The 21,083-nt window shown below is 41.9% G+C and overlaps 1 protein-coding gene across 3 annotated transcripts in view; it reads left to right on the top strand.

Annotated features, from left to right (window-relative positions):
• The window catches only part of MACROD2 (mono-ADP ribosylhydrolase 2), an 861,378-nt gene that overhangs the window by 75,528 nt on the left and 764,767 nt on the right, over positions 1-21,083 (top strand). The gene's annotated exons all lie outside the window — the stretch shown is intronic.

Below are 21,083 nucleotides of genomic sequence, written 5' to 3'. Positions count from 1 at the left end.
GAGGCTTCAGGTGAATTCTCACTCCTGCTCCTTGAAGTGACTCATGGCTTTTGGGTCTGGTACATAGTAATTACCACTCTCAAATCAAATTGAAGGAGCTACATTGTATTCTTACAAGAGGGGAAAATGAGCAAATTTCAGTTTTGACCCAGAATTCTGGAACATAATTTAACCTATTTTTAGGTAAAATATTAGTACTTCAAATACACAGAAGTATATGTGAATCATTCAAATTAGCCACGCTTGGGGTCTTTCAGTCTCCTGTTTCGCTTAGTCAAATTACTTAAAAAAAAATCTATTAAGACTTAGTGTTATAATAGAATGGACTCAGGTCATTTTTTCTTGGACCACAGCTGAATTATAGTGCTGTCCTAAGGACAGGAAGGCGGCGTGCAGGAATTTCTCACTGCTCTGCGTAAATTATTTATTGCTTCTGTAATTTCACTCTACTTAAAAATGAGGATTCTAAAAGAAATACAGCATAAAATAGAATCTTCTCGTGTAAAAATAAGATAGCTTTCACCTCCTTATATTGCCAACTGAACTTTATTTCTTGATTGGGGTGGTGTCAAGTATGAACGCAGTGCTGGGATGTGTCTTGGCACAAAAACTAATAACGCAGTTAAGGGAAATGTTAGGAGGAGTGAAGCGTGGTGATACTGAAGTGCCGAATGCACCGTTTTACTCAGAGAACTTGGGAGCATTCAGGACGTTATTAAAAAAAATAAAGAAGCTGTTTTTTGTTTTGTATGTACCTATTCTCCCCTGAATAACTTTGTCATTTGTTACAGACACACATAACTTTGCTGCTGTGTTCAGTCTGCACCTTATCGTCGTTTGCTCTTCCCGAAGCTTGGTGCAGTGTCTGTGAGAAGCCTAGTCCTTGAAATATTATTATTTACCTTTTCAATTTCCCATCAAACCTTTTAGCGAGGTCAAATTTGCCGTCGGTTAGCTCAGCAGCTTTGTGTCAGCTTAACATCGTGTGCCCTCTGTGCTGGTTTGCTGCTTTCATTTCGGGACTAGGGCTGTGGTAGGCCCAAAGAGGTGATGTGGGATGGAGAAGAGAGACCAGGAGGCCCTCAACACCCATGAACTCTCCAGCTGCAGCTTCGGTATCAGCTGCTGCCTGATTGCGGGTATCCCAGCAGCTTCCCATCGATGGTCAGAAGCAAAATCTCTTTCTCCATGTATAGGCAAAACCTCTTGGCTGCTACGAAGTTAAGAGTTGGTTTTGATCTATATTTTAAATACTTGCTCACAGTTCTGGCTCTGAAACAATTCTTTTTGTCTTCCAACCTTTCTTTCCAGTCACTTAGCGTATGTGAAAGGTCTTCCCTTCGAGCTTGGCCTAGCGAGGCCCTGCTTGAACGTGCTTGCTGCCTCGCAGTGGGTGCACAAATGCCGGTGGTCTGTGCTCTTCCCTTTCCTGGACAGTTGCGTTGCTTTGGGTGGAATCTGCTCTACTGCGTTCTTCCAGTCTTCCTTCCCACAGCAGATGTTGTTTTAAAAACAAGTATTAATACATTAGTATGCAGTGCTCAGAGTGGCAATTTGGGAAACAGTTAATGTAATTTTCCTGTTCTGTAACACTTGTTTTCCTTGTATGCAAACTCTGGTGGAGTAGCTGTGACAATCTTTTCAGTCGAAGTTTGCATATTAATTTTGTGGTGGCTACAGGGGCTGGTGACAGCGTGGGCTTTAATAAGTCTGGCTCTCTGAGACGCTGGCTTGTAGCTTGGGCTGTCTTTAGAGAAGATGAGAACTCTCTCCTATCGCCATGGTGCTGCTGAAATAAAGAAGGAGTTTGCCCAGGTTTTGTCATCTCCTTGGCAATCTTTCCTAGTTGTTTTTGCTGGGCTCAATCAGTCTTCTTCAAGAATACGCGCGGTTTCTTGCATTCTGTATTTAAGATCTTTTTATTAATTCAGTGATTTGCCTTCTCTACAAGGTGAAGCATGGACACCCTTTGCAGTTCTCTAATATCAGAAATTTGATAATGTAGATGCTGCAAGGAGTGGAGGCTCATGTCGCTGACAGAAAACAAGGTACTCTCTGTATGAACTGTATCAGTAAGGATGTTTGAATACAGGAACATATTTTTGGTCTAACCAGTTAAGGAAACTGGAACAAATTTGGCTTGCTTTCTATCAGCAGTGATTCCTTACAGTGAATGGTGCTGCTTATCAGGAGATAAACACAAGAATTTGGGCTGTAGTGTGTAACCAATAAAAAGCAAATTGACCAAGTCTTAGCAAAATGGGCAGTGACAACTGGGTGCGGATGTGGGTGGTAAAAGGCGGGGGGGGGGGGGGGGGGGGGGGGGGGGGGGGGGGGGGGGGGAGGGGGGGGGGGGGGGGGGGGCAGTATTTGTGTGATTTCACTGTGTTTCCCACCAGACACGGGATGACAGACTTCTTTTCCTGCTGAGCTGCCCAGAAGCTTTAGCCATGCTCTGTTGGGTTTAATGGATGCTTGGAAGAAAACCGAAGGCTTGAATTGGAAATCTGTGCAAGGATGCTCAATTAGAGCTGAACATAGGCCAGAGGATGTCCAGCATGCTTTGAAGAGCGTATTGATTCCCTCCCCCCCCGAAATCTGAACACTACGGTCATTTCTTAATTACATAGAGCACGGCATGAAATTCAGAGGAGGATGATAGCTGACATTATAGCAGGGCGAGTCTGTAGTGTCGCACACGACGTGCTCTGTATGGACATGGGCAGTTAAGTGATGCAGCCAAGTGAGTGAGGAGTGAGGAGCAGAGGAGTCGAGGGACAATCAGCAGCTCTGCCACTAATGTGTGCCGCTTGGGACAAATCGCTTCGGCTCGGAGTGAAATATCGTTTTCATTAAACGGAAGGTACACTTCTGTTGCTTGCAGTGGAGCTTGGTTTCATCCTCTGCAGTTTCTTGTGTTTTCCAGAGATGATACGGAGAAGAAAAATGTATAATATCGAACGTCATCAACATTATTACAATTCTGCCAGCAGAGAAACAAGCAAATAAAACCTATTGTGGCTGCATGCATTAAGACTTTCTTTGCACTGATGCTTTCCTTAGTTATTGAACAATTTTGCATTCCTCATTTCCATTTCTTAAAATCCATTGTTTTAATGACATTTTAGTCACTTCTTACATTTCAAGACTCTTTCTTTCTGACAAATTTGCCTGTGGCATTTGCATACACAAGGTTATTGTACTTAATGAGACTGTCTTTTGCTCACTAAAAAAACCACACATTTTTATGAAATGCATGTAGTAAATCAGAGCTGTAAGTACATATTTAGCTGTACAAACTGTCGGAAAGAAAAACATTTTAATACATCGTGATCTCCGTACAAGTATTTCTAAAATATGGCATGATAGACTACAATAGGGTTTTCTAAATGAGTTTGGATCTTAGAAATGGTTATTGAAGATGGTTGAAAATTTGCTGGCAAGGGAGGGTGTAGCTTTGCTTTATGTTACTCTTAAAGCAGGTTATATGAACTTGAAATAAAACCCATCTTCCCCTTCTTTGCTCCCATCCTCACCTGTAGCGCAGTCCGTGCAAGTCCAGCCGGTCTTTCAGCTGCTCTTACACATCAGTTTCTAGACTCAAGCTAAGTTGCACAGAATGCACAAAATGCCTTTTATTTCTCTCAGAGCTCGAATAACACCAGGTAGAGACGAGAAGTCTGCAGGTACCAGTCTCCATGTTTGTAGAGTGAAGAGAAAGATGGTACCAAGTAATGAAGCCATCATCTCATTTCCCATAGTCTGCTAACTTTCAGCTGCTGTTAACCATGGCCTAATTAGAACGGGCCAGGTAGTTGTTCACTTTTGGATAGGACTATTTGCTACTGCAATTTTATTTAGTCCTAATTCTTTCTTTAATTTGCCATTTCACATTATATCATAGAGAGTTACAGAAACTTAAAGCTGTGTAAGTAGGCAGGCATTGCACATTCCTAAGTAATATTTTATATACGGTGCCACTACTAATGTACATGTAACAGGAGTGGTAGAGTTCGTTACCCTAAATTCTCAACTACACAAGTATCCTCAGTTTTTCACTGAGCTTTATTTCTTTGTACTGCATTTTGCTTCCCTTTTACGTCCAGTTTATGCAACACATCAGTTGCCATATTCAGAATGAAATGACGGTGTCATTGCTGGCGTGCCAAAGCAGCTTGTATTTCAGCCTAATGCTATGTGGGGAATCAGTGCATTGCTAAGGAAAGAGGTGGGCTGGAGTCTGCTTTTATTAAAGCACTGCTAAGGCAGTGGTTTCCCACCTGTTGATTTTTAAACTTTGAAGAAAACCTGCTTTGTTAGGAATACTTGTTCGAACCTACTCTTCCTTTATTTTAAATGCCATAAAGTTAAAATTGAAACTGTCAACACAGGTCAAACAAAAGGTAAAAATAGTGTTGTTTTTTATAAAGGAAAAAAAAGGTTTAGTTATCAGTAATGAGAAGAGTTGAAATGTGTCTTTACTCAGAGAATGAGTATGTGAGAAGGAGGAAAAAGAGTGGCAGAGAAACTTCTTAGTAGGCAGAACAAGGTCTTGTCCCCTACCTCTTTTTTTCAGTATGCTTCATATGGCTAAATAAGGCAGCTGCTTTTGTAAAATCATGGCTATACAGGGAAACAGGAAAAGCTTCACGTGTTCCTGGGCAAAGCAAAGCTGTGAAGTCCGTAAATTTTTGGCATGAGTAGCTAAGACCAACTGCAAACCCAGAACGCTGTCACTTTCCATGATGATTTGCTGGTTGTAGATGCCAGAGGAAAGAAAAATATTTTTACGTGCATCTGCAGTCATTCCGCATGTGACTTACAATCTGTGCTCTCGTTTGAGAGCAAACTGAGGTTGATGACTAGAAAGACACCTTTACCTTGGGTGGCAAAACTCGACTTTGAACTCGAAAGAGAGGTTTCTGTAGAGGTCTCTTCTGCATGGGGGCCGTAACTCTCACCTTGGGGGGGGGAAATTCTTAGGGGATTCCTCCTCCTCTGTGGTGTTTTAACAGTTTTGCCTTGCCTTTAACTACATCAGAGCCAATAAAATATCTATGACCATGTCTTACTGTGGCAAATTGAAGGTGTGAAAGTAAATCCTACTCAGATAATGGTTTGCCGTATCTTAGTTGTAGAGAAATTAAAAGAATAGAAAATCCTTTAATGTAATTAGTCTTTTTTCTTTTTTTTCTTTTTCCCAATTTAAAGTCTAAAATCTCTTTGAACTGGGGACTTGCTACCTTGTTGAAAAGAGCCTAGCCTTTCTGCATCCCAGTCGTTAGTCTTGGAGATGTGTTTTATGTAAATACTTTATCTTACACTACAACTAGAATATTGTAATAGGCCACCTAGAGAAAAAAGTGCTGATTAAAACATTTTTTTCTAAACATGCTTGCCAATACAGATGTGTATCGGACTCTGTGTACAGACAGCCCGTGCAGCTTTAGAGCCCTTTGATGTGCAGTCTTTAAGGATGAGAGATTAACCTCCTTCCCTTGTCAACAAAGAGTTCTTACTTTTTGTCTTTTATGGGGCCTTATCCTGAAGTCATCAAAGTCTGTGGAAACCACCCTATTTATTTCAATGGGAATTGGATGAGGAACATGATTTCTGTGGTCCAGTGTTTCAAAACAAAAATGGAACAAAAACTTTGCAGTAAAGTAATAATTGCATCCAGATGAGTTTCTCTAAGCGGTTGTGAAGCAGCTGGTGGATATGCATTGATCTGACCAAATTCAGCTCCACTTGTTTCTGAACATGGGAAAATCTGACGCAATCTGGAAGTAATTAACGTGAAACCAACAGCTGCCCCCGAGCAGTCCTTTTTTAAATGAGTCACAAATAAAAAGGCTAGAAATTCCTCAGTACAAGGTTCATCACAGTGCACTGCGGAAGGTGTTTTTTATCAGTAATAGGACTTCTAGTTTTTTGGTTGTTTTTTTTTTTTTTTTTTTTCTTTTTTTTTCATCCTCCCTCTGGCAGTGCTCAGGGGCAGGTGTTTAAGGAAGACAATGGAAAAAAAAAAAGCTAAAAAAGATAGTAATATCTTACCTGATTTATGTTCCTGTCTCTAAAAACGGACCATAAATGTATCTCAGCAGTTGAAGTGAATTTATTTGTAGTATTTTGAGTAAGGGAAATATGAGGGTAGTGGCCCTATGTCTTTTTTCCATGAGGTCTGTGCTGAACTGCTGAGGTGTTACTGCTTTGACCAGAGACCCTGAAAATAATGGCTGGGTCAAAAAATAAAAAATAAATTGGTATTTTTTTAGAGGCAGTGGACACAAGAATGGAAACATCCTTAGGTATGCTTTCCAAAATAGCTATAGTACATAAGAGACATTTCTTAAGGTAAAGAGAAGAAGAGGGAACAAGAGAGGAATTTAAGCAAAAGCACTGATGGAAAAGCAGCAAGATGTAATATACTCTCAAGCTTCTAAAAGAGAGAAACAAAATTAACTTCTTAAAATTATATTATGACTAGCTGAGCTGTAACATAATATAGTAAATCTCCAAGTATTATGTAATAAAATTAGTCAAAAGATGACAAAAGCATAAACAATGCACTAATGAAAAAGCCTTGCAGGACTCATATTTAAATTGGATTGTGCCAGTTTGATTTATGCGAGCGTATAAGTACGCTCGGCTCAAATGTCTGTGGAAGCGTTGACATTATCTTCTCTCCTTAATTCTCTCTTCTTTTTTTTTTTCTCGTATTTTTTTGTTGTCGTTGTTGAAGGATTGGAAATATAATGCTAAATATAGCACTATTGTCAATTACAGATTACTGGGAATAGATAAATCTGTTTTCTTGTGTAGTCTGAGAATATAATTAGGAACAAGAGAAAAGCTACACATTTCTGTAATACGCTAGGTGATGGAGTGGCTAGGCTGAGCTCCCTTGGCTCAGCCCAGACGCACAGAGAGCCCGTCAGCAGAAAGCCCCTCGCTTGGGCAGCACTGGCGTGTTTCAGAGCAGCGTTCCCCCAGTGCAGCTCACGTTGCAGGCCAGAGCTCTGCGTGTGCAGTGACTTCAGAGAACACAATGCATGCAAATCCCTTTTTTCCAGCATCATTCTGAAGGTACCCCTGATGTCGCTGTGGTACCAGTGGTGGTGGTGACTGCTCTGGCCAGCCGTAACCCCCATGAGCCTGCAAGCAGGGCAAGCCCTGATAGCTGCTTTTTATTTAACACATTACAAAGATGAATGTTTCCTTTATAGCTGTGAAAATGAGAGCGAGCAGAGGCTTATGAAGTCCATACCAGTTCCTTGCCTTTTGCCCCATCCTTTTTCCGCTCCCCCCAATCTGCTGATAGAAATACCACTTGATGCTTATCAGTGAGTTGTTTCCAGCTGCAGCACGCAAGAATTGCTTCTGTTTTAGTGTTGTAAGACACTAGAGCTAGCTCTTCCCGTTGTGTTTTACCATAATGAGACAAAAGCATTTGAAACCTGTTCTGAAGGAAAGAATGTGGATGTTGGAGCTGCTCTGTAATGCAAGTTGTAAAGGAGCATAATGCAGTGGGAAAGGTTCAAGTATAAATATAGTAAAACTGACTAGGCTTTTTATAAAGTGGGATCAATTTAAAGAGTTAAAAACAGGGATTTAATATAAACAAACATAATGCTAGCTGCTTGGGCAGCAGCTGGATGTGATAGGACGCAGCAAGCACTTGGATGTTGTCCTGCCCCTGGAATCCCCTTTGCTTGCTTGGGCTGCAGGCATCTGCTTGGACTGAGTTACCTCTGCTCCTGGGCAGGCCAGGAGAGCAGCCACCCACTTTGGTGGCTTGGGGATGAGGTAACGGGGGTTTAGTGGAATCCCTGTGGCTCACTGTTAGGTACACGTGTACTTCTATGCTCCCACAGGGCAGCACCCAGCCTGCTCGCAGCCTGTGGTTTCTGAGATGCAGCGAGGCAGCACTCTTCCCTTCCCCATCTCAGTCCTCCCACACGCACCATACGCATAATGTTTCCATAATGCACGGCTGTCTGGGTGCATATGATCTGAATTTAGGCAGTCACATGTACTCTTATTTCTCACGTACAAACGTTTATCTGTATAATTTATCTAACCGAAGCTAATTATTGAACACCCGAGCGAGTTTTTTTTGTTGCATTTTGAGAACGCATCATGTGATGTTTCCTTTCCTTAATGAAGATCCTGATATCTGCTATCTTACTTCTCTGGTGCTTGCTTGATTTCATTGGATATCTTGCGTTTCTGTTGATAAAAATGCTCTTACGGGAATTTTTACTAAGCGTGACAATACTGTTTGCAAAGCAAGCTATTTTATTAGATAAATGGCTGGCTTTTCAGAATTGCTCATTGTTGGATGAATCCCGTCTCATTTACGTCAGTGGTAAATCCTTCATTAGTATCAGAAGTAGCACAGTTAAGGCAACACACGAGCGCTTTTCAAAGCCATGCTCTAAGAAGGTGTCTGTCTGTTTGCAGGACTGACAGGATAACAAGCTCATTGCTTCTGCTACAATGCTAGAATTTGGCTATTTGCATAATATGGAGCAGGAACTTATTTTACAATTCATGAACAAGCCTTTCAGACAGTAGCTTCAGACACAAATGAAATTTGTGACTGCTTCTCAAGTAAATTGCTGGGTTTGAGTGCATTTCGTTATGTATCGGGAAGCCAAAATTATGCTCAGATACCCAAGCGCAAAACCAGGGCGTAATTTGGCGTTTATGCATAAATAGTTTCTGAACGAGGGTGGGGGGAAGCACCGAAATGATGCTGTATTTAGTTGTGCATGTAATAGGTAAACTTGGTTATTCAGCGCTTGCATTGTAAATGCATCAGTTTGGTTAATTAGGTGGCTATAAAGACAAAAAGGCTGCAGTTAATAAGTGCATCAAGATAAGCCTTTTTTTTTGTGTGTGTGTGAATACTTGAGCACAGCGGAGAGGTCCCGCTTGCTCTACAGCCACCAGAAGCTCTGCTAGGTTTCCAAAAGACTGCTGTGCATACTCAGCGTCCCTAAACACTGCTGGGGCAAGTGGAAGAAGGTCGAGTCTTGCATGACGCCTGCGTGATAAAAACTTGCTGAGGAGCAGCTTGGGTTGCAGAGAACTTAGGGCCTCTTTGGTGTCTCACGATAATTAAGCGGTCCGTTTTTATTTAACTTCTTTCAAATAGGGTTATAATTAAGCAATAACTTATGCAATAGGAGATTAAGCATCAGCAAATGTCGGCAGCTCTCAGAGACATGCCCAGGGCAAAGTCCAAAATGCTTCCGTAAAATTAGAGGGTGAAACAAAGAAAAAAAATAGTTGTTATAGGAACAGGAGACAGATTCTGTGAGTGTAAATGGAGATTGAATTAATTTTCTTAGTGTTACAATGAACTGGAAGAATGTAGAGTCAAATATGTATCCCTTTTAATGTGGTTGCTGTACCATCACCGCAAATTAAAAAAAAAAAAAAAGCATCTGTAACCAGATAAGGAGATGCTATCAGACACTTTTAATTTTAATTAAGTTTTAAACTATTGGAGGAATATATATTTAAAGAATTAATTAAAATATTTGCTGTATAAGAGATTTGAGTATAGGAAATGAGTTAATTGCAGTATCATAGGGGATCTGTGCTTCGCAAGCTGTTTTGTGATGCCAAAAAAGCATCTTCATGTGGTTGATAGGACCTCTTGGGAAAACCAGAAGATGATGAAGGCCTTCTTTTCTTATTAGTATGAACAAAAGTAATCGCCGGTCTTCCTGTGTCTCCGTGTGTCAAACTGGCTGTTCCTGGTTTTCTTCAGGGTGGGTGGCTGGCACAAGTGCTCGAAATGCTTGAGATAATTGGGTATAATTCGATTGCATCACCGTAATCCATATATCACAAGAAAGATTTTTAAAGTGGTTGAAATATCTCAAATGCTGAAGTCTCTGGTAACCTTGTAACTCGTACTGCTCTCAGTAACCTTGCATCGCTGTGAGCTTATTTGTTTCATTCTGCTGAACATATGAAGTTACTGCTGGAGTTCCTCAAGGATCAAATCATGCCTTATTTAATTTTTCATTAGCAGCCTTTGCAGAAGAATTAGAAGCATGCTAAATAAATTTGCCGATTCCGAAGCTGAGAGGCCTTGGTGAGGTGGCGGAGGACGGGATGATGATGTGCGAAGAACTGCCTTCCTCCGCCATTAATTGGCTTCAGGAGAATGTCGTGTGCTTACGGATGGATGATATTAATTTCTTCTGTACGCTCAGCCTCATCGCTTGGGAGCAGCAAAGAAAGAAGGTGGCCTGCCTGTATTTAGGGAGGTGATTTAAAGTGCTGCAGGTCACACAGAAGGGCAATTTGGCTGGGGGAAGAAGGGTTGGCAAGCCGGCTGGGGACTAGCTTGTCTTCAGCCCAGCAAAATGGAACCTGGGAGGAGGTAGGATTGTTCTCCACATGGATAGGAAAGGACAAAAAAAAATAAAAATACCCAAAGATCAAGTGTTGGAATCAGTTCTCTTCAGACACCTGGGTCCAGCAGAGCACGACAATGGGGGAGCTTCTCTTAAACAATTGAATTTAAAAGAAAGAACAAAGCTTCCAGAGGGGGAAGTATGTTAAAAGTGAACATAACGCACAGGCAGACGTGTCTTCCCCGAAGATTTACTGTTCCTCTCAGTGGCTGCGTGAACACGCCAGGCTTCTTCAGACACCTCCAAGTAGGTGCCAGTCTGTCAGATGAGCTCAGCTGAAATAAACCTTTCTCCCACTCCCCGCCTGCTATCAGCCCTTTGAGAGAGAATTACCTTTAAAGCGTACCGGGGTGTTGGCTGGGCTTTTATTCTGCGGTTTTAAACGAGTTTTTAAATGAGCAGAGAGGAGGTGAAAAACGTCAACCCTGTTAATACTGTCGCTTAATGATCTCAGCTTTTTGAGCTGGTGTTTGTGGAGAGATGGCTTATCTTGAGCCGTTCTTTCCTTTTCTTGCCCGTTTTCCGGGAGAGAGTCTCCTATTGTGTTAAGCCAATAACCCTTTTTATATAGGTCAGCGATGGTATTAATGAGCTTTTATACCCAGGTTATAAATGTCACCCACGTTTCTTGGAGTAGAAGTGGGAAATAGAAAATATTGCCTGGATTTGTTCTTCTCTTTCTAACAGTGGATGTGCGAAGCAGTTGACCTTCTGATAGGGGGAAAAAAAAAACACTTTGATTAATCAGAGCCTTTTAGCTTTGTCATTTAAAATACAATCCCAGTGACCAAGCGGTGCGGCCCTTGTCTTCAAAAGCACCTGCTTCAGGAAAAACCTAAAAAACAAAGTTGCTATGAGAAAGGTGTGCCTGTAACGAGAGAATTTCGCAGGACAGCTGCAAGTAGAAGCCGAGAGCTTTTATCTTTGAATAACCCACGGTGTGCTCAGGAGGGCTCAGCTTGGATGGGTTACAGCTTGCGGCGGTGCAACGTGAGCGCTGTCCCCAACTCGAAAGGCAGCAGGACGAGTGCTGGCAGGCATGTCAGCGAGCAGGCTGAGCTGGCGCCAGGAGTGACCAGTGTGCTTGACCCAGTGTACCATCTCAAAGTCTCTGTTGATGACAGCTGTAAGATATATCACCTGCTCCGGTGGGAAAGGTACCCGAGTATTTCAAGGAGGGGAGGTGAGCGTGGCTCTCCAAGGCTCTCGCTCTTGCTTGTCATGTGCCTGGATTGCAGAGCATCACGGTAATGCCGTCCCCAGGAGTTTCTGCTGTTGTATTTCCTCCAGCAGCAGCCATTCCAGCACAGCCTTGCTCCTGCTAAGACGAGGCAGCCCCAGTGCTGTTGCCTCTCTTTTCTTTTTTCAGCCCCAGGTATCTTGGCAAACAAAGGGTTGAACATCTGCAGTTTTGCTTTATCAAACGGCCCCATAATGCTGCGAGCAAAGAATATGGGGAAGCTGAACACATTTGAAAGTAGCTTAATAAATTAGTGTTGTAATTTGCACCGTCTTTACTTTTGGATTTCAGCTGTTTAGCAAAAATTACTTGGAAGAGCTATTAATTTTAGCATAAGAGTGATGATGCTGTATATAGAAAAACATTCTGACCATATGTTTGTATCTTATTTTAAAGGAGAATGATGATAGTAATTTTAAAGAGAAAGTATAAACCATTGTTAGACATTTCTCTTTCGAAGAAATGGAGAAATAAACAGACTGAGCCCTAATAATTTTTCCCATTTGCAGTATGGCTGTGCCTAATATTTGTTTCTGGTTCAGAGTACGCAACACCTGGAGAAAGCATTGTTAAATGGAAAAGCATCGCAGGCTTTGCAGTGCTGAACAGCCAGCTGGTCTGTACTTGCTTGCATTTTGGTATTTTATAGGTGCTTCCCTATCTTTAGTACATGTTACGTTCCTGTAGAATAGTGTGATGATTCCTTCTACTGCTGCTGTAGTTCAGCTGAGAATTACTGTCAAGCCATAAGGTTACAAGATTACAAAACTGTAGGATTACAAGTACTTTTTAAAATCGTTAGTGAAGGAACAATATTATGAAAAGGCCTCAACTTCTTTTTTTATTTTGCCTGGAACAATCTTTAAATACTTGCAGGGCTTCTCAATCAAGGTGGAGTATGGAAGTTGCACCACAGTGAGCAGGAAGGTTTTTTCCCCTTTCCCTTTATTTCTTGCTATGTTTATTCTAATGAGACATACCTGCAATTACCATCATTGCCTTTCACCATACGCAGAACGTTTTTTTCTAGGCAGGTACAGTGATTACACCTGCAAAACTGTCAGTCCAACAGCAAAACCCCCGGCACTCTGCAGTTTTCAGGCAACCTGCACGCTCAGCATATAACAACATATCCCAGGCATTAAGTGGTGAGTGAGCTGCCATTAGAGATATAGCCTAATTTCTCCCAGCCCATGGGAGAGAAGAAGGGTTAAAGGTCTCGGCTCAGCAACGTGGTGTGGGGAATGACACCTGTTTTTTGGGGGGGAGATGAAGTGAACTTCAGTAATCCCTCAGCTGATGATGTGACGTGACAAATGTCATGTTGCTCTTGGGCACACCTACTCTGTATACTCTTACTCCTCCTGCTTGTTTTCAGGACGTGAGGAACACTGATTTGCACTCACACAGTTCTTGTGTCACGATTACTGAGGAGGCTGTGCGATGCAAGGATCAGCGATGACATTTTGTAAGACCAGACACTTGCCAGTGTCTTTAAAATTCCTTAATTTATGTCCATCCCATCGAGCCACTAGGTGAGACACCAGTATTATTGTGCAGAACAGTAGAAAACATGACGCCTGGCTTTATCATATGAAAATACATCATCTTGATACATATTTTTTTTACCCCAAATTAAACAGTACGTGCGGCTGTCCATTGCCCTGACCCAGCAGAGATGGCAGCACCTGCGGGAGCTCCCCTGGTGTGCATGGGGAATGTTTCCACGTCTGTGCAGGCGTTTCGGTGGGCTGCGAGGCACGCAGGCCGAGGCTTTGGCAGGCCTCCAACACCCATCAGCGCCTGTCACGGCCGCTTGCCTTTCTGCAGGAATGCAGCTTGAGTGGAGGAGGCTGGCTGTTTGGCTGCTGCTGGGAGGGGACAGGAGCATCCTCCTCGCTCAGGGAAGCCGTGGCAGGGCAGGAGGACTTGAGCACACCCCGCTGATGTGTCCCCGCTGTGCCATCCCATCGGGCCCAAGCATTCCCAGGCTCCAGCTGCTTCTGCGTTAAGGCATTTCTGTGTTGGTGGCGAACGTTTTTGTTCGCCGTCTCCTCTTGTTTTCCCACTGAAATCGTTGGTCACCCCTTCGCAGCAGAAGCTTTGCATAATCCAGACCTGGCTTTTGTCGATGCATGCTTCACTGGTAGCATTTCAACCTGCTGAATGCATTTAGACTGGTTTGGGGGGATTTTATTAAAGGATGAAGTTAGTCTTCATTAGCATGAGAAGCAGCAATGGGTAAAGATGTTTTTATTTTAAACCCATCAGTATTTAATGTGGCAGGGAGTATTTTCGGTAATTGGAGGTGTAAAAAAACCCATATAATAATAAAACAAATAGTGAACAGTAACACAGCTCCCATCCTTCGAGGAGGGAAGCCTTCGATTAGGTCACGCTCTTACATGAGCACCTCCATAGGGCCTTTGGTCAATGCAACAGGATTTGTGAAGGTTTATTTCCCCCTGTCAGTAAAACAGGATATCTACCTGCAACATATTGTAGCATGCTTTTTCCTCTAATTAGCATCTTAGTTTAATGGATCTTCTTCCTTTCCCTTTCCTCCTATCAGTAGTATCCTAAAAGCTAAATTGGCAAACATTTTTTTTTGTTTTAATATTTAATGACTGAAAAAGATAAAAACGCTTTTAGAAAGAGTCAGTCAGTTGATAACGTAGGGAAAATAGGAAGATGTCGATGAACCCTGCTGCACGAACATTCATTTCCTTCTGTGTAGAATGTGCATTGGAATATGTCAGGAGGTCTGGGGGAAAAAGTCCTTAATGAAAACGTGCTTGTGGTAGCTAGAATTGTTTGTGAATTCAAATAGACCTTAAAAGGTATTTTGCAGGGGAAACTGAGCATTGCATCAAAACATCCATGCGTGAAAACTGTGTTGTTTTTATTTGTTTTTTTTTTTTTTTTTTTTTTTTTTGGGGGGGGGGGAGTGGTATTTTTTTAAAGCCTAGGATAGTAGTACGTCTCATAATTTGGGGTGTCCCTGTCACTGTTTGCTGTAGGCTCAGTTGCACTGGGCTCCTCTTAGTGCCTCTTTCTGCAGTGGTCAGGGCAGCCCCAGCGTTGGTGGGGTCCCCAGGCTCGTAGGTAGTTAAAGACCTGAGCACTTACTGGCATGGATAAGCCTTCAGAAACCAAGCTGTTGTTCTTATGTTCAGTTAAGTTCAGTTTTGAGTAGCAGAAATACTACTTTGTGGTGTTAAATCTCTCCCCAAGAACTCTCCTTAACTGACCTTGTTTATTTGGATTTTCTCAGTATAAATATGGGCCGGAGGCAAGTAGTAGTGTTGAGAGCGGCTTCTTAGGAATATCTGATTTATTTATTTTTCCCCTTAGCATCATGTATTTGTAAGCTCGGGTAATAGTTGGAGATTTCGAGGGTAAATGTTTTGCGATGTGCCTACCATGGATTTAACAGCAAACTCTTTGAGGAGAGTTTAGCACCTTTCCACTATATGTAGACAAATGCATCTAGCAGTGAAGAGCTTCTTATAGGCAAATTGGTCATGTTTACTGAACAAACTCTATCAGCTTAATTTAAAAAGAATGGGAAAAAAATAAAGGAAGAAGACCTTAAAGGTAGTTACTTCCCTGTTAGTGCTCAACCTTCTTGAGCCTTCAGAGTAGCAGCAAAAACTCCCCTGCATCCAAACCCAGCTCCAGGAGCCTGAGCAGACCCTGTTGGAGCTGCTCATGTCCTCCCTCCCTGCCACTGCAGGGCTGAATCCTGCCATTTCTCCCTTGGGCACAGAGATGGTGTGGGGCTGGCAGCTCAGCCCCCTGGCAGGATTCACCTGTATCTGGGTTTTCACCTCACTTGGCCACAAAGTGCCGAGTTCCAGATCCCAAAGCAGCTTCCAAGATCGGGGAATACCGATTCTCGTGGTCGTACACCGCATGTCATTACCGTATTGGGGAGAAAAGAAAAGGTTATTAATGGATGAAACAGGTAACATGCCATTAAGGTGCTGTCACAGTAAAATAATTGCTTTGCAGACATTAGGCACAGAGGCTCGGCATTATCAGCTAATGTCCTAAAATTATGTTTACTCGCTGGGTTAGCACTTCCCCAGTATTCGGCTTTCTCTCTGTTAATGAGCTTGTGTTCCCTACAGGCAGTCAAGTATTCTGTCAGGCTTCAAAATAAGCGCCTTCGCCGCTTCTCGTGCAGATCACTGAAACCAGGTAAACAACTGGCCACGAAATGGAGATGCTGCAGTTACCACGATCCTGCGTCTTGTTCCAGCTGCAGGAAACAAAAGCAGTGTTTGGGGTTTGTTTCTTCTTAGAGGAGTGCAATGCAAATCACACTTGTTTCTGACTAATGTTGTTAATTACATGGGGGGTGAGCATGTACTACATGCAGGCTAAAAGGGATGAAGGGTCTATGCAGGCTTGGGTTTTGTCTGTGCTCCTGAAGTAAGAGTTACAGAGTGGCTTCCTATATCCTCTTCCTTGTCAGAACAGCAGTGTTCCCGGGTAGGTGGTTTCATCTTTTTGAGCATTCATTTAATTGTTTTCCCATTGAAGCCGTGGAAAAACAACACTTAAGTTTAAGGAAGCCAAACTAATTCCACTTTACACGTAGAGAGCTGTAGCCTGATATGATGTGCGAGGTAAGCGTACTTTCGTATACTCCTCATTTGAGCTGCTAATGCCTGTTCTGGTAATTCAGAAAACGATGCTAATGTAGCAGGTTCAGCGTTGGTCAAAGGCTTAGATTCGACATGGCTGCTGTGTCTGATTTGTTGTTGTTTCTGATGCACAACTGCCTACATAAATGCAGTTGCTTGCATGCATCTCAGAATAAAAACTCCCGTATTTACATAGGAACTTACAGTGCTGCGAACTAACGTAATTACCCTAGCGCAATTCTTGTAAAAAAGGCAATGCTTTTCAGTTAAAATCCTGAAAAGCATTAATGTGAGAAGAGATGAGAAAGGGAAGTTTGTGGGTGCTATTTTAACCCCCCCCACGCTTGCCTTAAACATGTATTGATGTGGGATAGGTGTTAAAATTGTCAACCAATTCACTTTTATATCCAATTTAAACTGAAAGATTTAGAGTGAAATTATTTATACCTATTAAAAAAAATCAACTCGACAACAAAAACCAGAAAAGAATTAAACAAAACCAGTACCAGTACCCGCAGAAAACACCTGCTTTCATGTGGAAATCCAGTTGCCAGGTAGGCATTTATCAGGGACAAAGACTAGAGGAGGAAATGAGTAGTACATGAACAGGATGTGCATTTCTGATCTTACAGATCTTTTAAAATATTTTGCTTAAATTAAAAAGTTCAATTATTACTCAAGTTAATGTGTGCATAATTTAGGCCTTCTGTAAATGATGTTCCTGTATTTGATGATGGAAGACCATCGAGCAGCCCCTGGCTTTGAACAGTGAGACCTTCCGTGACTGCATCTATAGATAGGCAGTGATTAAGCTCCACACAGGAGCAGGAGCAGGGGCTGGCGCTCGGCTATGACCTGCTCCCTTGGTTTGGTTACTTAAGAGGGCTGTTCAGGACAGGGCATCAGCCCATATGAGTGCTATCATCCCGCTTCAACAAGTCAGATTATTTAATTAGCCCTCCTAAGATGCTTCTATTTTTATAACTTATTTCTGAGTGCTCTTGCTAAGCTAGAAGGTCCAGGTTCAGATTTCAAAAAGTGTTTTCAGCTCCTGGTGTTGTTACCACAACTCCCCTGTGTTTTCATCCTAGGAAAACACAAAGGGCAGTAATAAGCGATTGGGGCTAGCTGATACACTTCAGCCCTCAAACCCTGTCTTTCAGGTTTCAGGGATAGCTTACGATGAAGTTTTGCCTGGTCTGAGATGTGGGGCATGTTGGCAGCATGTTCTCCACAGGGGTCAGCTCCTGGCCATCGCCATTCCTTCCTTGCGCCTTTGACCACCGTTAATCCAGGGAGCTGCCAGAGGACAGTTCTTTATTCTGGGACCCATTTTGTAGAAGTGCTTTGGTTTCCACATGGGGTAGGAAAGTTCCCCAGCAATCATGAAAGACTACAGGAAAATTAGCATCTTGCTTGATGCTGGTAAAATGAAAGTGATGCTTGCCTTGAACTAGATGTTCTGCCATTCTTTTATTTAGTTCCACATAGTTAGTGTGTTTTTTATCTTTTTTTGTTGTTGTTTTTGAGAGGAACAGGAAATATTCTGATGATTTACTATTAAAATTCAATCCAACATGCATGTTTAGCAGAAAAAAATCTTTTAAAGCACCTGTGTCCAGCCTCTGTGTCGTGGTTATACCTTCAGAGTGTTTGAAACAACTCTTAACTTTATCATAAGGGTCATTTCATCATCCTCCACCATCCCCCAAATTGAATTCATTCACAAAGAAAAAATATGCTTTAAAGTGTAAAATTGTCACGTCTGAATTCAGTCAATGGGATCTTCCTTTCTGGCAAATCACTCCTGGCTAGTCTGGAAAAACAAACTGCCCAGTTACGGAGTAACTTCATGCTTTGTAAAGATTTCAGTTGTGGTAAGTGGTGGCTTGTGGCTTGAAGCTTGTTGTTGTGGTGACACTAAAGAAACAGTTAATTAAACAAAGCTCAGTCCCAAGGTGATGCTGAAACACTAAGCGGTGAGGGTGCCTCTGTGGATTTGAAAGTCATGTTAAGCTGTTTTGAAAGCAGAGGATATCCATGCGAGTGATGGTTCCATCCAAAACTGAAACAAATCTGATTTGGATAAATCCGGGCAGGTGGCTTTGCCAGTTCACGTTCAAAGATCCTGTCCAGTTGCAGCCGAATGCACAGAAATGCATCCTCTTAAGTGAGAGAGAAATCTATAATGTATTCAGTGCATTATGTTATCAGTAAATTATTTTACTAGCAAATAAGGCTCTTTATTACTTTCGTTCTTGCTTTATTGCATTTGCTGCTCTACATTCAATATGTACAGCATTGGCACAATATAGCTTGCATGCTAGCTAGTGCATTAGCAGAAGAATTGGTAACTGTGTTCCAAAGCCATAATGCTTTGATATTGGTACTGTTAAAGCCAAGGAGAAAAACAAAACAAAACAAAAAACAACCCCAAACCCCAACAGTTGTTGCATTTCAGGCTGTTGTACAGTTAGGAAATAATAGCTTACAAATGAAGCAAATGTAGTTGTGGAAGTTTACTGAGATGAGACAATATGGCTTCCAAAATACCAGCTGTTTTTTTGGAGTCAGCTTTTAGTTTACAACGGAACTGTGAGCAATTCAGGATAGCAATATAAATCTAAAAAGGGACAAGAATAAGGAATGTAAAAGATACCAGGCGTAGAATTTTAACATAGAAGATGCTGATTCAATTAACTCGGCACATACGTTGTGGTTATGTTGAAAAAAATTTCATTCCATGCTCTGAAATTAAATATTTGACAGTAGACTGAAATAATGTGGAACTAAAAAGTTATTTGAGATAATTTAATGTGGATTAATTTTGATAAATATGATGAGTAAACTGCTCAATGTAGTAATCATATTTGTCTACATACAGAACTGTCTAATAGAATGGATTTATGCATGGTGCTGGAGAGCACTGCATGCTCTAACTGTAGTGCTATGTAAAGCAGAAGAGTCTTGGGAGACAGTCATGGCATGAAGCAGAACAGAAATTTATGTAAATATCAAAAGACAAAAAAATACAAAGCCTAGTTTGAAATGAATCTTTCACTTGCCAAGTTGATACGTCTTAATATTATGCATGTTCCGTAAAAGCTGCCATAGAACTCAAGAACCGTAGATGTGCCGTGGTTTTTACATTGACAGCAATTGCTGTAGGAAGCAACTGGCTCTGCCTGCACACCTGGTCTGTTTTGCCACAGAGGATGGCATCATTTCTCCAGGTTTTCACCTGCTTTCTGGTGTAGGTGAACGTGGAATGACTGGAGCAACTTGTTGAGGGTGCTTTGGATTTGCATATTTTTGTCTCAAAGTACATGAATTTTATAATGCAAAGTCCTTGCACGTAGGACTGGTACACAATTACCTCCTCAAATGGCAACTTGCTGTAGCCCATTATACCTTTGCGTGGAATCATCCGAGAAGTGTGGGTAGATGGTGTGTACCATCACTGGGCTGCCTCTGGATGGTCTAAGTAGAGACACGGGAGAGTACTCATTGAGTTTTCTGCTACCCTTTAGGCATCATACATTTTGAGTCAACTATAAGAGAGGTTTTTGCAGCAAGAGCTTGAAAACCCAGCAAAACCCATTTAATTTTGCTATTGGATAGCTGATGGCAAAGAACTAATTATCTGTTGCCAGTGATCCAGACATTAAATGCATCTCAGGTGTAAGGGTCCCTGTATGCTAGCTTACATGGAAAAAAACAAAACAGGTCTGTCTTCTCCATTTGGGTTGGTTTTCCTTCCCCACTTACTGCTCGGGAAGCCTTTTGCACAGGAACATAGCAAGGCTGTGTGTGTCTCTTGGGCAAAATAGTCCCACGCATCACCCAGAGCTGCACACAGAGCCGTTGAGCAGAACATGCCCCTAGTACTTCTGGCATGGTGGATCCTGATGATGCTGCCTGTAAAAGAGACGATGGGACTGCGGGAGGTCGGTGGTGAAGCACCATGCTGCTCCTCCATCGAGACTCCTCCGCTGCTCTGAAACTGCAGGTGGTGTTGCCATAACTGGAAAATGAGGTTGAAATGAGCTGTGTGTTACTGGAAATGGGACCTCTGGCAGAAGGGTCATTTGCTGGTTGACTGCTGAAACCATCAGTCTTGGTGTCTCTCACTTTGTCCCGTCATCTTCTGTCCTGTACCAGTCATTGAGAAACAGTCAGGCTCAGCACTGCTAAAATTCTCTTATAATTGATTTGCATTTGGTATACATTCCTTCCTGTCAGAAATATTGTCCAAAATATTAAGCTTTTGTAGGTCCCCGTATCTTTTTATTGGTGTTTGTTGAAAAAAATTGTATCTCGGAGGGCTGTAACTCTGTGCTTTCCCTCTTGTTCATTGCTAACACACTTGGAAGTTGTGAAAACTTGCTTTTTCAAAGTAATTAAAGAAACCCAGGAAGTGTGATACTGTGTTGAACAAAGAAAAAGGTGAAACTCATGATCTGAAAAGTAGTAGCTTTCGAGTGAATTTCCTACCAGTGCACTGCAGACATGTGACTTTGCTCTGTACTAATTTTTCAACTTCATTCATCAATAAGAACAATGTTTTTCATATTTAAGTTACGTATGAAAAAGTGGGTATTTTATTTTTTTTTAATTTTTTTTTCTTTTGTTTTTAAAAGCTTGATACATGTAGCGTTGGATCAAGGCACATACAAGACTAGCCAAAGGGCGTACAATGCACTTTGGTTTTTAGTTGAAGAAACAAATGATTATGGCAACAAAGAGTGGCTTGGG

The sequence above is a fragment of the Cygnus olor genome, chromosome 3, assembly GCF_009769625.2.
Source record: "Cygnus olor isolate bCygOlo1 chromosome 3, bCygOlo1.pri.v2, whole genome shotgun sequence".
Classification (NCBI taxonomy): Eukaryota; Metazoa; Chordata; class Aves; order Anseriformes; family Anatidae; genus Cygnus; species Cygnus olor.
This window is presented reverse-complemented; position numbering and strand designations above follow the sequence as displayed.